The sequence below is a fragment of the Hyperolius riggenbachi genome, chromosome 10, assembly GCF_040937935.1.
Source record: "Hyperolius riggenbachi isolate aHypRig1 chromosome 10, aHypRig1.pri, whole genome shotgun sequence".
NCBI classification, from domain to species: domain Eukaryota; kingdom Metazoa; phylum Chordata; class Amphibia; order Anura; family Hyperoliidae; genus Hyperolius; species Hyperolius riggenbachi.
This window is the reverse complement of record NC_090655.1, coordinates 151,374,569-151,390,077: the sequence shown is the minus strand read 5'-3', so window position 1 is coordinate 151,390,077 and position 15,509 is coordinate 151,374,569. Positions and strand designations below refer to the sequence as shown.

The window sequence follows — 15,509 nt, the reverse complement described above, 5'->3', positions numbered from 1 at the left end:
TACTTGAGCCAGTCTGGCATAGTGCGCATGCACACACTCTGCCGCCGGAAGCATACTACACCTGTGCAGCCTATTGCGCAGGTGCAGAATGTTCCTGGCTGTGGGATTGGCACGTGGCTGGACTGCACTGACTGGCTGAATTACCAGGACTCATAGCAGAAGATTCAGGTGGTGGAGGAGGACAGCGAGGGACTGAATGGCCTGAAGGGGGCTGGAGGAAGCCCCATGTATGTATATATAAAAAAAAAAAACTTTACTTTTCATTCGTCTCAGGTACCCTTTAATTTCTAGTCATCACCAAACCAAATTTTAACAACATATCAAATTATTTGATTTCATGAGCAAAGAGAGTGCGTACATTTGCATAAATCAGCATTAATGCAGAATTATTTCCATCTCATTGACCATCTCTATTAGTGACACGGCTACACATCAGGCTTTATTCTTACAGCATAGATGTTATTTAGTATATATGTTACGGCCAGAACCCGAAGTTTGGCCACTTCTAGTTCTGGCCGGCCACTTCGGGTTCTGGCCGGCCAATTCGCGAAGTGCCCGCTGCGCTGCGGCCAATGTTAGAAACGGATCGTTTACTCTGATATGAATGTATCTTCTGGCCGCAGCGCAGCGGCCAAACGTATTAATTTGTTGCAATTTTTAAGCCGGCGGCAATGTAACGATTCAAGCCGCCGGCTTTTTCATCTGCCTCATCTCTCTCCCTCTCTCTTCTTATGGGCAGCCGGGCGGGGACACGCGTGTCCCTCCGGAGTCGTTCGTCGCGGCAGGGAAGCCTGCCGTTCTTGCAGAGCGGGTGCTGGCAGAAGCAATGTCTGCAGCCTCCCCGCTCTGCTGCCCCTGCTGCGACGAACGACTCCCGGGGGGACTCGCGTGTGTCCCCCCCCCCCCCCCTGCCGGCTGGCCATAAGAAGAGAGAGGGAGAGAGATGAGGCAGATGAAAAAGCCGGCGGCTTGAATCGTTACATTGCCGCCGGCTTAAAAATTGCAACAAATTAATACGTTTGGCCGCTGCGCTGCGGCCAGAAGATACATTCATATCAGAGTAAACGATCCGTTTCTAACATTGGCCGCAGCGCAGCGGCCACTTCGCGAATTGGCCGGCCAGAACCCGAAGTGGCCGGCCAGAACTAGAAGTGGCCAAACTTCGGGTTCTGGCCGTAACATATATAAGAGATTCCTGTGTACACATCATATATACAGTCAAAATCAGATGTGTATATCTGACTTTAAAAATACGGGGACTACTTTATTGAAGCAGCACAAGTAACTAATTTTGATTGGTTTATTTCATTTTTGTGGACTGAGCACAGCTATTACTGTAAATATACTGTATATATACATTATTTTAATGACTTATCTGAGAAATAGAACCTTTTATCATATTTTCTATTTTAATTACAGTTACAAATTCATTAGGAGTCGGAGTCGGTGCATTTTTTCCCGACTCGGACTCCAGGCACCCAAAATTGCTCCGACTCCACAGCCCTGGTAGAAACTATGTTAACTCCTTACAGCAAAGCATTTCAACAACTTTGGCTTGTAAATGTTAAAGGGGTACTAAAATGTATATTAACCGTGATTTTTATCTGAAAGCTATATTATTCGTCATAAAGATGTCCATTACGAAGATTAGACAAGAACAAATTCAAAGGCATTGCTGCAAGACAAGCAAAATCTATGACTCAGCGTGACAAATATAATGTGTGTCTAGATCTGCAATGCATTAAGATTATTAAAAGGCTAATTTACTTATAAGGTATAGTTTAGATTCTCTTTGCTTAGCTCTCCATAACAAACTTTTAATACCTCTGACCAGTCAAAGCAAACATAAAATGAAATGGAGAAAGCTCTTTTAACTGGTTGTTTTATATCTCACAGATATTATAAATGTGAAAGTTTGGATGTTTGCTACTCAATCACGCAGCATTGATTGAACAGATTTGAATGAAATTTGGCACACACATAGTACATTACCTGGAATAATATATAGGATACTTTTTATCCCCATAACCAAAAAAGTGGGCGGAGAGAAATACAAATTTCACTACGAAAATATAAACTGCAGCCATTCTTACACTGTTTGCGGTAGAGTTCTCAAACTTTGCACAGTTGGTCACTGGGTGACTGGGATTAATATTCAGAAAAATGGGTGGAGCCTATAAAAGTCAATCAAAATTGACCTATTGATTTTCAAGGGGAATATTTAATTGCTGCCATTCTTTCACTGTTAATGACACAATCCACCAACCTGGTACAGTTGGTCATTGGGTGACTTGGGTTCAAATTTAGAAAAGGGGTGGAGCCACAACCAATCAGATTTGTTTCATTTCAATGCAAATTATTGATGCCAAAAATCGTGAAGCTCACAAACTAGATTATTAAGTAATTGAGCAATTGTGAATTAGGGTTAGAAAAAGTGGGCGGACTAACACCAGCCAAATATATACCCGTGCAATGCCAGGTCACCAGCTAGTATATACCGTATATACATATACAGTGTTCTCCCCAGGCTCTCTTAGCTGGGTGGTCCACCCGGCTAATTTTGGGGAGCACCCGGCTGTTATCAGTATATATATATATATATATATATATATATATATATATATATATATATATATATATATATATATATATACATATATACATACATATATATATATATATATATACATACATACAGTGGAGGAAATAATTATTTGACCCCTCACTGATTTTGTAAGTTTGTCCAATTACAAAGAAATGAAAAGTCTCAGAACAGTATCATTTCAATGGTAGGTTTATTTTAACAGTGGCAGATAGCACATCAAAAGGGAAATCGAAAAAATAACCTTAAATAAAACATAGCAACTGATTTGCATTTCATTGAGTGAAATAAGTTTTTGAACCCTCTAACAATAAAAGATTTAATACTTAGTGGAAAAACCCTTGTTTGCAAGCACAGAGGTCAAACGTTTCTTGTAATCGATGACCAAGTTTGCACACATTTTAGGAGGAATGTTGGTCCACTCCTCGTTGCAGATCATCTCTAAATCCCTAAGGTTTCGAGGCTGTCTCTGTGCAACTCTGAGCTTGAGCTCCCTTCATAGGTTTTCTATTGGATTAAGGTCCGGAGACTGACTAGGCCACTCCATGACCTTAATGTGCTTCTTCTTGAGCCACTCCTTTGTTGCCTTTGCTGTATGTTTTGGGTCATTGTCGTGCTGGAACACCCATCCACGACCCATTTTCAGTTTCCTGGCAGAGGGAAGGAGGTTGTCGTTCAGGATTTCATGATACATGGCTCCGTCCATTTTCCCGTTAATGCGATTAAGTTGTCCTGTGCCCTTAGCAGAAAAACACCCCCAAAGCAAAAGGTTTCCACCCCCATGCTTGATGGTGGGGACGGTGTTTTGGGGGTCATAGGCAGCATTTTTCTTCCTCCAAACACAGCGAGTTGAGTTAATGCCAAAGAGCTCTGTTTTGGTCTCATCAGACCACAGCACCTTCTCCCAGTCACTCACAGAATCATTCAGGTGTTCATTGGCAAACTTCAGACGGGCCTGCACATGTGCCTTCTTGAGCAGGGGGACCTTGCGAGCCCTGCAGGATTTTAATCCATTGCTGTGTAATGTGTTTCCAATGGTTTTCTTGGTGACTGTGGTCCCTGCTAATTTGAGGTCATTCACTAACTCCTCCCGTGTAGTTCTAGGATGCTTTTTCACCTTTTTCAGAACCATTGACACCCCACGAGGTGAGATCTTGCGTGGAGCCCCAGAGCGAGGTCGATTGATGGTCATTTTGTGCTCCTTCCATTTTCGAACAATCGCACCAACAGTTGTCACCTTCTCTCCCAGCTTCTTGCTAATGGTTTTGTAGCCCATTCCAGCCTTGTGCAGGTCTACAATTTTGTCTCTGACATCCTTGGACAGCTCTTTTGTCTTTCCCATGTTGGAGAGTTTGGAGTCTGCTTGATTGATTGATTCTGTGGACAGATGTCTTTTAAGCTCCGTCTACACGGGGAGATGTTGGGGAGATGTTGTGGCGATCGGCGGCCTCTTGCGCGTCCCCGCTCGCCGCGCGTGCGCCACATTCGATTCCCCGCTCGTGCCCGCTCGTCCCCGCCGGCGCCGCTTATCTCCCGCACGATTCCCTGCCATTGTCCCCTCGGGTGGATCGAGCAGGGAATCGGCGGTGCGGAGATCCGTCCTGTCGGATCTTATCAATCGAGCCGCATCAGCGGCTCGATTGATAAGGAGCATCGCGGCCGCATCTACGCGTGTAGATGCGGCTTAATACAGGTGAATAGTTAAGACAGGTGTCCTTAATGAGGGTGACTAATTGAGTAGAAGTGTCTAACCACTCTGTGGGAGCCAGAACTCTTAATGGTTGGTAGGGGTTCAAAAACTTATTTCACTCAATGAAATGCAAATCAGTTGCTATCTTTTATTTAAGGTTATTTTTTCGATTTTCCTTTTGATGTGCTGTCTGCCACTGTTAAAATAAACCTACCATTGAAATGATACTGTTCTGAGACTTTTCATTTCTTTGTTATTGGACAAACTTACAAAATCAGTGAGGGGTCAAATAATTATCTCCTCCACTGTAATATATATATATATATATATATATATATATATATATATATATATATATATATATATATATATATATATATATATATATATATATATATATATATATATATATATATATATATATATATATATATACACACATATACACATATACATACACACATATACATATATATATATATATATATATATATACATATACACACACACACATTATATATATATATATACACGTGTGTGTGTGTGTGTGTGTGTGTGTGTGTGTGTGTGTGTGTGTATGTGTGTGTGTGTGTGTGTGTGTGTGTATATATTGTACACACACACAGTGCTCAGCATAGATGCATACATGAGTACACTTCACTACATTTGTCAGAAAACCTTTAGTTTCCTTTCAGTATCAACATTTTCTATGAGACACTGTACTACAAAACACCTCCACCAATGTGGGCCATTGATTGCAAACACAATTTGTTAATTTGCACACACAAAAAAGAGATTTTCCTAACAAATTAATTCAACTCATGTTGCAAAAATGAGTACACCCCAATTATAGTCTTAGAAGAAAAAACACTTAAAAGGACAATAGAAGTGAGAAATATATGGAGGCTGACATATTTATATCCTTTTATACAATACCAGTTGCCTGGCAGTCCTGCTGGTCTATTAGCATTCAGTAGTGTCTGAATAATGCCAGAAACAAGCATGAAGCTAATCTTTCAGATCTGACAATGTCAGAAACACCTGATCTGCTGCATGTTTGTTCAGGGTTTATGGCTAAAAGTATTAGAGGTAGAGGATTAGCAGGATAGCCCCACAACTAGTATTGTTTAAAAGGAAATAAATATGGTAGCCTTCATATCCCTCCTGCTTCAGTTGGCCTTTAAGACTACAAAATTCTAATTAACAGGCATACCACAGGTGAGTCTAATAATTCATTTAAGAGGTGTCCAGCAGACAGGTGACTATAAAAGGGCATTACTTAAAGAAAAGCCCTTCCCATTTCATGCTGTCAGCAATGGCTCCACATAGAAGAGAAATGTCAAATGAGAAAGTAAAATCATTACTTTACACAAAAAAGTTGAGGGCTACAAGAAGATCAGCAAAGCTTTACATATTAGTTAAAATATTGTAGCAAAAGTACTCAAAAAATGTAAGAAAGATGGAAGTGCAACCATCTTACAGAGACGTCCTGGCCATCCACGGAAGTTAGCATATCGACAGGAGCGTCTTCTGATGAGAAGGGTTGAAGAAAATTGCCATGCAAGTTCACTGCAGTTAGCTAAAGCAGCAGAAAGCCAAACTAGAGTGACCGTCTCCCATGACACCATACGACGCACACTGCAGAGGAATGGCATGCATGGGTATCGACCACAAAGGAAGTCTCTCCTAAAGCCCATGCACAAAAAAGCACACCTACAATTTGCTAGGGCCCATTCTGAAGAAGATGAAGACTACTGGGACTCTATACTCTGGAGTGATGAGACAAAGATCACTGTTTTTGGAACTGATGGTTTCAAAACTGTATGGCGTCGTAAAGGTCAGGATTTCAAAGAAAAATACATTGGTGCCTACAGTGAAACATGATGGTTACAGTGTCCTTATGTGGGGCTGCATGAATGCTGCTGGTGTTGGGGAGCTGCATTTCATTGATGGTATCATGAACTGCTCTATGCTGAAGGAGAAGATGTTGCCATCACTCCGTGCACTTGGTCGATGTGCACTTTTCCAACACAGCAATGATCCAAAAACACACATCTAAACCTACATAGGGACACATGCAATTTGCTGGCCAGTTTGGACTTGTTGTTTTATGGGGGTTGTTTTATAAGTGTTTGTCTGTCTTTTTTGCATCATGAATTATCAATAAATTATATGAATTATATGGAAGTTAGCCCAGAGCTCCCTTTCTTGAATACTTTTGCATTGTCTGACTATTAAGGTGAGACGGGCGCTATATATTGCTATATAGTGTTAGGTTAATATCCTGTTCGTTGTTTTTTGTTCCTACACATCTAAACCAACTGTTGCATTTCTGAAGAAGAACAGGACGAAGGTGATTGAATGGCCAAGTAGGTCTCCTGATCTGAACCCAATCGAATACCTGTGGGGAATTTCGAAGTGACAAGTTGAGCATCACTCTCCATCCTGCATCCAGACTCTGAAAGAGGTTATTCTTGAAGAATGGAAAAAGATAGATGTTGCAATATGTTGCCAACTTGTTCATTCCATGCCTAGAAGACTTGGTGCTATCCTTAAAAATCACGGTGGTCATACAAAATACTAGATGTAGTCGTTTTTGTTGTGGGGTGTATTAATGCTAATTAATTTTTGCTTCAACCAATTTGAGTAAAACTTAAAGGATATGTCCAGACTTTTTAAAAATAAAATTCCACTTACCTGGGGCTTCCTCCAGCCCCTGGCAGCCGTCCTGTGCCCTCGCCGCAGCTCCAGGGGCTTCCGCTGTCCTCCGCTGCAGAAGTAGACCTCGCCGGGTCGGCTTCTTGTGCGCTCCACGGCGCGGGTCACGTGGTCTGCCCGACGTCATCAGGACTGTACTGTGCAGGCGCAGTAGTTCTGCACCTGCGCAGTACAATCCTTATGATTTCGGCCAGACCACGTGACCCGCGCCTTGGAGCGCACAAGAAGCCTACCTAGGAGCTGACCTGGCCAGGTAAATGGAATTTTATTTTTTAAAATGCCTGGACATATCCTTTAAGATTTTTGTGATCTAAGTTATATTATTAACCTTAATTTCATGTTATGGAGTTAAACAAGTCTTCAATAAAACTCTGCCTTGTGAAATAATATTAACTAAAGTGGCATAAAAAAGAAAGATGTCCCCAAATGCATGCTTGTGCACACAATTCACGAAATCAGTTTCTTCCTCCTCAATAGTACAGCTCTGGAAAAAACCTGTAAGATCATTGGGCTATTGCTTGACCTCCATGCTATGCCAGCCGTCTTCCCTGCCCACATATAGTGTAACCTAGATGCTTACCCACCTACCTCTTTGCTCAATTTGTGCATGGAAGATGGGTGCTTCACATCTCCATTTTCACAGCACTCCTGTCACCAAATAACAGGGAATTCATTCAAATGGGTTCATCAAGCATTATTTTATTATTATTATTTTTTATTTATATAGTGCCAACATCTTCCGTAGCGCTGTACATAGTACAAACAAATAATGGGGAACAAATATACATAAGAAACACAAGACACTGTACCGTCATGACATTGAATAGAGTAAATACAGATACATACATAGTTGATATGTGGTTGGTACATGTACATATGTTAAAATAACAGCAGTATGAGAAACACTAGGAGGAGGTCCCTGCCCTTGCGGGCTTACAATCTAGAGGGTAGTGGGGAGGAAACAAAAGGGAAGGAAACACAAGGATTAGTGGGTGAGCCAGTGTGCCTTCAGTGCTGCCTATAGCAAATTATAGGCTTGTCTGAACAGGTGTGTTTTCAGAGTACGTTTGAAGGTTTCCAGACTTGAGGCATGACGAACCGGCTGAGGGAGAGAGTTCCAAAGGAGAGGGACAGCCCGTGAGAAGTGTTGGATGCGAGAGTGAGACGAGGTGACTAGGCTGGAGGACAAAAGGGTCTCCTGTGAGGAACAGAGGGTCCGGGCGGGAAGGTATCTGGAGATTAAAGAGGAAATGTATGGAGGCGATAGCTTGTATAGAGCTTTGTATGCAAGTGTGAGAAGTTTAAACTGGATCCTTTGGGCAACTGGTAGCCAATGGAGGGATTGGCAGAGAGGGGCTGCCTCAGAGGATCTAGAAGAGAGGTGGATGAGACGGGCCGCAGAGTTTAGTAGGGATTGGAGAGGTGCCAGTCTGCTTTTTGGTAGACCACAGAGTAGGGTGTTGCAGTAGTCAAGGCGGGAGATGATTAGGGCATGTACAAGCATCACATTACATGGCAACAGGACATATTTTATAGCCAATGAAGCTGACCTGCTGATTATAAAGTGTGATTGCAGGTGATGAGCTGCAACATTTCCACACACATACACACAGTACTATTGTGGTTCTCGGCACATCATAAAAATATTGCAGCGGCAGGGCTGTGCCAAACTAGACACAGGCTTATATTTATCATTTTTATTTATCCTGTAAGATCTAAAAGTCCTTTAGTCCATTCAGACACTTCCATCCTTCACTCCAAACCAATCTCCATCCAGAAGTACTAATTCTCCCTAACGGCACATTTAATTAACACAGTAAAATATCTAATTTCATTACACTGCAGGGAAACTTCCTTCCCATCCATCAGAGAATGGTTTAATAAACTTGATCATACTGCAAAAATGAATGAAATACTCATAAAAGATCATGACAAACTTCAGTGGTTAGTATGTACTTGTAACAGAGGATCTACACACAAGAAGACCTGCTTTTCCCTAGCAGCCACACTGTACCCCCCCTCTCCTCCGTCCCACATCACCTCCTCTGTATGCTGCTTAGAGATTAGCTTTGTGGCCATTATTACAGCTACAGCAGATTCTTATCATTATGAGACTTTACTTTAGCTGCAGTGCTGGGCACAAAGAGTTTACCTTTTTACCAGCAGAGGGAGGAAGTGGAAGTGGGCAGATGATTTCTCTTTGACTACCTCATGCTGGTGACACTGGGATATATTAAAGCATATGTACTATTGTACAGTGATTCTCTACAACAAGAAACATGTCTACAGTACACTATAAAGTAATCCTACTCCGTGTTGTCTAGATTTTGGTTAGGGAAGTGGAAAGTTTGTGTTAAATTTTTTCCTGTTTGTCCAATGCATTAGTTCTGCGTAGTTCACATTAGAAATCGCCAGCGCAATCACAAGCACTTCTGTGAGCGGTTTTGTAAGAGCTTTTTCCTGCACTCTTTAGAGCGAATTGAGTTTTTCTAAGTGCTTTTGTTTGGCAATTTTTTTTCCCTTCCTGACAACAATCAGGAAGTGAACTCTTTGAGCTCAAACTTAATAAATACAATGTATATATTTTATTAAGCGCTCGCCAAATCGCTTTTCAATTTCCCTATACCTTGTATTGAAGCGCAAACGCTCATTGCTCATGTGATGATACACACATTGAGAAACATTTCTCAAGTGCTCAAAAACAAAAAGCGCTCATAGTGTGAACAAGCCCATAACTCATTTAAGCCCTAAAGTAATTTCTACTTCCTGTCCTATTATATGATATTACTACTGTATTTCTTTTTACTATGTTGAGTAGAAAAGATTGTGTTATTCCCACTCAGGTGATAGGGAAATACAGGATATGCTTTATGCATTCCACATACTTCATAGTAGTAGCAATGTTAATTGTGCTAGTACTTTAGGGCCCATTCACACTATAAATCGCAAAACTGTTTTGCACGGGTGATTTTACCGCGGTAAATCACTGCTCACACTTCCGTGATTCACAGCTATCGCGATCAGCGCTTTAATAAGCACTGTACCGCTATCGCTTCAGAATCATGGCAAAATGCTGCATTTAATGTGTTTTACGATCGGCACCAATCACAGCAGTGAGATCACTGCCATATACTTTATATTGTGCTAGCGCTTTGGCGATTAACGGAAATCAACCGCTAATCGCTCAAGTGCGAACGGGTCCTTATATTCTGTGAAATGTACATGTCTACAGTACCGGTATTTGTTTTCTATTAAATGATGATGGCTACAGTGTGCATTTTTATATCATTTAAAACAAACCTGAAGTGAAAAAAAAAAAAAAAACTGAAGATACAATGAATTACAATTACAAGTATATGTAATACAGAGAACGTACAGTATAGTACATTAGTAGCAAAGAAAAGTCTCATTTCTATTTACAGTTATATAGCTTTTTTTTTATAACATTGCATCATTCTGTCATATTTGCAGTTTAGAAACCACATTCTGTATTTTAAGCTATAAAACAAAGCAGAATTCATGACTCTGAACTTTCCTGCAGTAAAACCTTTTCTTAAGCTGTCAGGACTGTATTCAACCCAAAGAGTCGAAGAGCTCAGAGAAGCTCTTTAGCATAGATAACAACTGAAGTTTTTTTTAACACCTGTACTGGAAAACAATATGAAACTATTTTATTTGCTACTAATGTTCTATTTCTTAGCTGTACTACACATACAATTCATCATCTCATATGTTTATTTTTGCTTCAGACTTGCTTTAAGTTTATAAAGTCTAGATGTAAAGAAATAAAAATGGTAATAGGAATACAATCTAGAGTCAACATGGAATAACTCTTTGCAATCTGATTAATTTGGTGAATTGTTGCTCTTGTTTTACTGCATTTCCAACAGTCGGCAGTTTATTAGGGAAGCTTTTTATTCACAAAAGAATCTTAAAACAACCCCAAATCAAACGGCAAGTCTTTACTTAAAAGACCACTATTGCAAAATTAGTAAAATTTAAAACACATACAAATAAGAAGTACATTTATTCCAGAGTAAAATGAGCCATAACCTGCTTTTCTCTTATGTTGCTGTCACTTACAGTAAGTAGTAAAAATCTGACAGAACCGACAGGTTTTGGACAAGTCCATTTCTTCATGGGATATTCTGCATGGCCTTTATTCTTTATAAAGACAATCCCTCAAAATGATTTGTAAAAATATGCTGGCCAGCCTTTCTGCTCACTATACACTTTTTTGGCAGTTGGACAAAGCAACTGCCATCACTAAGAGCTTTTGAGAATAAAGAAAACCCTGAGAATCCCCCATGAGGAGATGGGCTAGACCAAAACCTGTTGGCACTGTCAGATTTCTACTACCTACTGTAAGTGAAAGCAGCATAGGAGAAAAGTAATTTATGTCTCATTTTACTCTGGAAGAAATGTACATCTTATTTGTATGTGTTTATCTGTATTTAAAAATCATGGCACTCTGCTTAATGTAGGTTAAAGCTTAAATGAATGAAGCAGTTCAACCGATTACAACGAAAAAACTCTGGGCACTCATTATTTCAGAAAAACTACTGTACCTGACTTAAGATATCAGTCTTAAGATACATGGGAAATGTATTTGTCAGGGCCCTCCTACCAGTTTGCTCTTCTCCACCACAATGTGGGCTCAGTGACTTGCCTGCTATATTTACCCCTACAATGGGCATGATTCATAAAGCTTTTTCACCTGTTGTCCTCTGTTTTCCCCTTATCTATGTTACTTTTTTAAGCTCACAAAGAGCAAAAATATAATATAATTAAGGTAAGAAAAGTAATATTGAAATTAAGTTAATCAGGAACAACTTACTTTGATTATTTTGCTTGTAAATGTGCTAAAAGGTTATTTTTATTAATTAGGTGATAAATGAGTAATTTATGAGAAGTTTTGTGAATAGAGTCCATTGTGTTCTGCGCACCATTGTTTACTGTTCTCCCCAGAAATTTTTTTACAGCCAGGTGGCATAAAAAAGTAGTCGGGTGGGACGTGATGAGAGAATGCAGGGTCTCTGCACAACTCTCCTTACAGCATAGGAGGAGGTGAGCCGATGACAACCGGGTGCTCCCCAAAACCAGCAGGGTGAAGCACCCGGGTAAAAGAGTCAGGGAGAACACTGCTGTTGCATTACTATTTTTTTTGTACCATTGCTTAACGCAGAGCTGTAAAGTCAGTACAAAAATCTTCCGACTCGACTCCTCAGTTTAAAGCGGAATATAACCCTGCATTTCAACTTTGCTCTAAAATATTATTTACGGTATATTATATGCAACCAGCATTTTTTTTTTTACTAGACCAGCATTGGAAGGGTTACACAGGGCTTTAAAGTCCCTAGAGATTTCTGCAGACGCATCCGAACTTCAGTTAGATACTTTTTGTTTACAAATATGTATCTTTTAAGTGTTTATTGTGACTCATCTCTCTCACGGAGAAGGAGCTTGGAGGACAGCCAAAGAGTGTGTAACTGTTTATCAATAGATACATCTAACTAAATAGAATGTAACTATCTGAACGTCTGCACAGAACTTAAAACCTCTGTGTTTAACCCTTCGAATGCTGGTCTAGTAAAAAAAAATGCTTTTTGCATATAATATGCTGTAAATAATGTTTTAGAGCAAAGTTGAAATGCAGGGTTATATTCCGCTTTAAGAAACCACCGACTCCAGGTACCTCAAATTGCTCAGACTCCGAAACTGGCCTACTTAGCTCTCCCTGCCCTGCAGAAAATTGTTCTTTGATATACAGACATCAGCAGATAGGACTGTTTGTAAAGTAAACAAAGCAAGGAGCTTACCTAGGTAACTTATGTGACAGCTGCACAGATTCTGAGCTACAGACCACAGTTTTGGTGTGCCCAGACATTCACACTCATCCGCCGGGGTCGGGACTCTATCCCTCTGGCGAAAGTTTTGGGCCCGATGCTGTACAGATGCCCCCAGGCTAGCAATGCATTATGTTGCAATAAAGAGGGTGGAGGGCCTACGGCACAGCACACAATGGATCGACGCGGACCAATTGGGTTCAGTAGAAGAATAGTGCCTGAACTCTGCCCACTCCATCTGCCAGGCAGATTGCTCACTGACATATAGAGGGGGATAGGTGTAAATATATACTGTTTTAAAAAGACGATGCCTAACCTCACACTTTATAGAGATCTGTACTATATTATTTGTAGTGGAGATAACAACTGTCACTGTGAAGATGTTGATTACTAATGACACCACAAGCAGATCATGACAGTTTTCCCAACTAGAAATCCCATTACATCCTTAGTCCTCATGAGTTTGTTATGAAGCCTGTCTTAGGAAGGTAACATCTCAGAGTAATACTGCTGAGAGTAATGATTAATTGTAAACACAGAAATTCCTATCATGGGCATATCAGATATGCTTCAAAACAAAATTAAATAATAGTTTGGGGTAAAATCTTAACCAACCCTCCTGCACATCCCAAAGGCACACTTTAAACATGGCAGCAATATCAGTACTCTTTTCCTTGTATGATGCCCCAGTCCTGATCCGCATGAAGCTGAACTCCATGCAGAAACCTTACTTAGCACATATGCAGATACCACCAGCTATAAACATGTAAATGGTTACAAGGAAGAGAGCTGTATCTAAACCTGCAAACCAGAAAATAAGCGATTCTCAATGGTTAACGACAAGTAAAGCACTTCAGTGACCATTTGAATTCAGTAACGCCACAACGGTCTGCCAATCAGTTTGTTATAGGAAGCACGAATAGGAGGAGTGCAAAATTTGCCACATGTAAGTACTTTGAACGTAACAATTGTTTGGTACTAATGACTAGCAATCATTATCACCTGAACCTGCCAGAATGGATCGGTCTACATCAGGAATGTCAAACCGGTCCTACAAGGGCCAAGATCCTCACACATTTTTGACACAGCTCAAATGAATTGATGGGTCTGAATCAGGAAAGGTGTGGTCCATCAGGTAGAACACATTCCTCTCTTTCTCAGTCCATCCTAAACACTGGCAAGGATCTGGCTCTCCAGGCCTGGAGTTCGACACATGTGGTCTACATGGATGATAATCACTGCCTTTTACCATCGCTGGGATTTTTTTTTTTTATTCTCAGCATTTATAGTTCATTTCGATGACCGTGGTCTAGCACATGTATGGAACTGTAGAAAACATGATGCAGATCTAGTGTATGGAAGTACAAAAAAAAAAAAAAAAAGGAAGGGAGAACATTAAGGTATTATTGGGGTGATGCTATTTGGAGGCTCTGTAATATTTGTGGTGGCTGGAAGACACTCCAGTTAAGTAAAAACAACTTTCTCATCCTGCCTTGGGCTTCCTTTAATATCCCTTCACACCCTGCCCGATTTGCTGGGTTTTTTGCAATGACACATTCAGATCTGCTGGCAGGAGGGATCCAGCACTTCTGAAGGGGCACTGTGCATGTGCGAGCATAGCTGGAAGTAATTACTTCCATCCGCTGATACTGCCATGCAAATCAACTTTCACACTGAAACTAACAAAGCACCTGAATAGTGACCTGAGAAACAGAGTAATCACAGGTATATGTCTGTAATTCAGGTTTTTTTTAATACTTAAAACTATACAGACACGATTTGATGTGGAGGCGCTTATACAAGCTGAGGCTACAAACCAGTGCTCCTGCTATAGCCTGAGGAAGCGGGCTGCGCCCCGCGAAACGCATTGCAACATTTGGAGCACCAATAAAGTGAATTTTGATATAATAAACTGTGTTGCTTTCTGGGGAGGTAAGTCCACCACTACCTCCCTTTTTAAACCGTTTTTAAATTTTTTACCCTATACTGGTACCTCTGTTCAGTACGTTGTTCTTGATGCACATGGTTTGTTTCCTTTTGGAAAGTAAAGTTTGGCTCTAAGGACCCCTGAAGGGAGTAGGATATGGAGGGTGCCATACTTCCCTAGCTTAGGTTATTTCCCCTAAAAACTAGAGTAATTTTCTACATTCCACACTCCTCCCATTCATTTGCAAATAACTGTACTACTGCTTCTGACACCTTAGTAATATATGGATCTTTTTTTCAGTAGAAACTAGACTTTCGTTGAGTTCTTTTTTCCCTCAGGAATTGTTTTATCTTCTGTGCATTTCAAAGGGAAAAAGAAGAAAAAAAATTACACAAATTCTCAGTTTTCAACTATTATTTTAAAATCAAAAGTGCTACTGTAGATAATAAACCCTAATTAAACCGGGCTATTTACCCAGTTTATTATGCTTATACTTAGAGTTTGTTGCTGCCACAATGTACCGTATAGCGATGATATTCAATTTCTATTATAAAGGTATATCTTTCTGCACTAATGGGGAAAATAAAAAGTGTAGAAAGTGTAATTAATTGCTTTATATGCAGAAGGTATGGTTTCAAAAGTGGGCAGGGCTATTCGACGTGGATAAAAGACATTTTCAAAGTATTGGTAATTGCCCCCCCCCCCCCCTTTTGTTATAGCGTACTC

At 40.4% G+C, this 15,509-nt stretch overlaps 1 protein-coding gene across 3 annotated transcripts in view; it reads right to left on the bottom strand.

The window, feature by feature from the left end:
• The window catches only part of OGDHL (oxoglutarate dehydrogenase L), a 203,194-nt gene that overhangs the window by 144,405 nt on the left and 43,280 nt on the right, over positions 1 to 15,509 (bottom strand). The gene's annotated exons all lie outside the window — the stretch shown is intronic.